General features: G+C 46.1%; 1 non-coding gene across 1 annotated transcript; it reads left to right on the top strand.

Annotated features, from left to right (window-relative positions):
* Positions 1–2,437: 2,437 nt before the first annotated feature.
* LOC112441916 (U5 spliceosomal RNA) lies at positions 2,438–2,553 on the top strand. The gene has a single exon (XR_003029872.1). It is a non-coding gene; the product is annotated as a U5 spliceosomal RNA (small nuclear RNA).
* The last annotated feature ends 1,608 nt before the right edge of the window (positions 2,554–4,161 follow it).

The following is a 4,161-nucleotide window of genomic DNA, read 5'->3' as shown; positions in this document are numbered from 1 at the left end:
ATTAACACTCACGTGGTCATCAGAGTGTCGACTCATTCTCTCTTGATCTGAGGGTAGGAAGTTACCAGCAGCAAATTTTTTTTTTCCCTAATATTTACTTACTTTACTGAATTGAGTCTTAGTCGTTGCCTCAGGATCGTTGCAGCATGCGGGCCTTTCTCTAGTTGTGGCACGTGGGCTCAGTAGTTGCAGAGCCCCGAGACATGTGAGATCTTAGTTCCATTGACCAGGGATCAAACCCATGTCTCCCATGTCTCCTGCTAATTCCAGATTCTTAACCACTGGACCACTAGGGAAGTCTCCCAGCAGCAAATTACTAATACTAGACCCTCTCTCTCTCATGCCATCTTCTGAGAAATGAAGAGGAATTCTCTTATCTCTGAGTAAACCAAATATAAATAGGAAACTAAACTCCTACAGGGTCACATCATGCACTCCCAAGCCAAGGCAAAACGGTTTAAATACCTTGAGGTTTTTGTTCTGCCTGCTGTGTCGGTGTGGGTGATGGAAAGTGACCCGGGTTAGGAGGTGGGAGCAGGGTGGGGGCAGGGAGTGGGGAAGCAGTGAAATGGGAGGAAGCCGCCTTCCCCTGGATGCCCAGGGTCCAAGTCAGACTAAGAGAAGCACAGGTGGAGCTGCAGAAGAAGCGGCCCCCTCTCCCCTCCCCACAGCACAAGGTTCAGGCCGGAGACTTGAACTCTGCAGATTTCCCACCCTTAACCAGGTTTTTTTCCTGATTATGAAAATAACTTGGACTTCCCTGGTGGTCCAGTGGTAAAGAATCCACCTGCCAATGCAGGGGACACAGCTTCATCCCTGGTCTGGAAAGATTTCACTTGCCGCGGGGGGTAACTCAAGCCCTTGAGTTACCACTACTGAGCCTGCGCTCTTGTGCTGCGCTGTGCTTAGTCGCGTCTGACTCTTTGCAACCCCATGGACTGTAGTCGGCCAGACTCTTCTGTCCATGGAGATTCTCCAGGTAAGAATACTGGAGTGGGTTGTCATGCTCTCCTCCAGGGGATCTTCCCACCCCAAGGATCGAACTCAGGTCTACCGCATTGCAGGCGGATTCTCTACCATCTGAGCCACCAGGGAGGACCAAACTCTAGAGTCCCAGAGTTGCAACTACTGAGCCCCCACGTGCTGCAAGTACTGAAGCCCGTGAGCCTAAAGCTTGTGTTCCACTACAAGAGAAGAGACCACAGCGAGAAGCCCAAGCACTACAACGAAGAGCAGCCCCCCACTCGCTGCAACTAGGGAAACCCGTGAGCTGAAATGAAGATCCAGCGCAGCCAAAAATCAAATAGAATTAATTAAAACAACTCTTACTTATCGCCAGAGAAGGCAATGGCAACCCACTCCAGTACTCTTGCCTGGAAAATCCCATGGACGGAGGAGTCTGGTAGGCTGCAGTCCATGGGGTCGCTAGGAGTCGGCACGACTGAGCGACTTCACTTTCACGCGTTGGAGAAGGAAATGGCAATCCGCTCCAATATTCTTGCCTGGAGAAACCCAGAGACAGGGGAGCCTGGTGGGCTGCCGTCTATGGGGTCGCACAGAGTCGGACACGACTGAAGCGACTTGGCAGCAGCAGCTTAATTATCGCTGGGAATAAATTGTTTATTATTAACATTTTAATGTTTATTCTCAAGCCATTCATATACACACACATCTTTTTTCTACCTAACTGGAATATACTTTTGTATCTTTCTTTTTAACCGAATAAATGGTAAATATATTCATATATATTCTTTGGAGAAAAAATTTTAGTGGCTTCAGAATGGTGCATTTTATTGACCTACCACAATTTAGTTAATTGCCTATTGCTAGCTGTTCATGTGATTTCAAATTTTACTTTCATTGTATAAAGTACACTTTTTCCCCAGGTATAATTTTCTATATTTGATCATTTGGGCCATTTAAAAAATTCTTTTGCTTGGCAAAAATGATAAACAGAAAGAAAATATTCTATGGACGGAGGATCCTGGCGGGGTACAATCCACGGGGTCGTAAAGAGTGGAACACGACTGAACACGCATGCCCCACCCTACCTCCGCTTCACACCTAAAACAGTCTTTTTGTAGCTGAATCAGGCTCAGGTCTCTAACCTTCTAAGTCTCGCCTCGGCTCTGCCCTCTGGTGGTGGTCTCTGTCCCGCACAAGAGGAATGAACTATTTAAGGAATTTCCGGAAACAGGGGCGTGACAACTGAGAGTCATATTTGCATACCCACAATGCAGTGCACCTAGGACAATTTTTCAATCTAAAAATGGCTATATTCTTCTTTTTCTTTGAACTATTTCCCCCCAAAAGTGAGAATACTTTCATAGAATTGTCTGAGAAAAGACAGATGAGAACGGCTCTGTCAGTTAAATAATCACTCTTACTGTTTTAGGAGTAACAGTTACCTGAGCAATGCGTGCCCCGAAATCAAAGCATACTCTGGTTTCTCTTCAGATCGTATAAATCTTTCGCCTTTTACTAAAGATTTCCGTGGAGAGGAACAATTCTGAGTTTTTACTCAATTTTTTGAGGCCTTGCCTTTGCAAGGCTACTTATGGTGTTATAAAAAATAGATTTTGAGCTTGTTAATACTGAGTTTTGAGTATAGATTATGGAGTGCTTGAGTAGATGAGTGAAATTGGGTGCATAGAAAAAATGAATCAAAAAGAAAAAAAAAGTAGTCAAGTAGCGCAGTTCAGTCAGTGATGCTACCCGGCTATTCCCCAGACTAATGTGTACTGCTGGTAAGTCACTTTAGTGCCACCCGTAAATGGCAATCCACCAGACTCTGCGGTCTCTGATGTTTTCCAGGCAAGAACACTGAAGTGGGTTGCCATTTTCTTCTCCAGTGCGTAAAAGTGAAAATGAAGTCCGCTCAGTTGTGTCCGATTCTTAGCGACCCCATGAACTGCAGACTACCAGACGCCTTCCTTTGCTCGGAGTTTCCCGGCAAGAATACTGGACAGATAGGTATGGGTGCGTTTAAAATTTTAAAAACTGAAGTGTAAACCCATTGCTTTTCCTGTAGTATATTTGTGAGGGTTTTTTAATGATGAGATAGTTTCGTTTTAAAACTGGGAGAGGAAATTTTAAACTTATTTAAATTTAGGAGTCAAGAAAGAATTTTGATGGTGCTTATAACAGATTTGACAAAACACGGCAGGAAGTAGGTTTTTTAACCTATCTCATTGGCCAGAACTGAGCTTCCTGTTCACAGCTTAGCTGCAAGGTAAGCTGGGAAATGTAGTCTTTCCCCTAGGCAGCCATGAGCTTTGCCCTGGCGGTAATAAACACGCCGGCAAATGCAGGAGACATAAGAGACACGTGTTGAATACCTGGGTCACGAGGATCCCCTGAAGAAGAGCTTGGCAACCCACTCCAATAGTCTTGCGTGGAGAATCCCATGAACAGAGCAACCTGGCGGGCTACAAGTCCATAGGGTCCCGAAGAATCCGACATGACCCAGTCGGCTTAGCACGCGCACAGGAAAAAGGAAGAATGTTCAGTCGCTAAATGGTGTCTAACTCTGTGACACCCTTCCCGCCCCCCGCCCCCATGACTGCAGGATGCCAGGCTTCCCTGTCCTTCACTGCTGCTGCTGCTGCTAAGTCGCTTCAGTCGTGTCCGACTCTGTGCGACCCCATAGATGGCAGCCCACCAGGCTCACCCGTCCCTGGGATTCTCCAGGCAAGAATACTGGAGTGGGATGCCATTTCCTTCTCCAATGCATGCAAGTGAAAGTGAAGTCGCTCAGTCGTGTCCGACTCTTAGCGACCCCTTTGCTCAGATTCATGATTGAGTTGGTGGTACTGTTGAACCATCTCATCCTCTGTTCCCTTTTCTCCTCCTGCCCTCAGTCTTTCCCAGCTGATGTTTTTCCAATGAGTCAGTTCTTTGCATCTGGTGGCCAAACTATTGGAGCTTCAGCAACAGTCCTTCCAATGAATATTTAGGGACGATTTCCTCTAGAATTGTCTAGTTTGATGCCACTGCAATCCAAGGGACTTTGAAGAGTCTTCACCACGGCAATTTGAAAGCATCAATTCTTTGGGGATCAGCCTTCTTTATGGTCCAACTCTCACATCCATCCATGACTACTGGAAAAACCATAGCTTTGACCAGACAGACCTTTGTTGAAAAGTAATGTCTCTGCTTTTT

Source organism: Bos taurus, chromosome 16 (assembly GCF_002263795.3).
Source record: "Bos taurus isolate L1 Dominette 01449 registration number 42190680 breed Hereford chromosome 16, ARS-UCD2.0, whole genome shotgun sequence".
In the NCBI taxonomy this organism is placed as follows: domain Eukaryota; kingdom Metazoa; phylum Chordata; class Mammalia; order Artiodactyla; family Bovidae; genus Bos; species Bos taurus.
The sequence above is the reverse complement of the archived record's forward strand: the minus strand, read 5'-3'. Positions and strand labels throughout refer to the sequence as shown.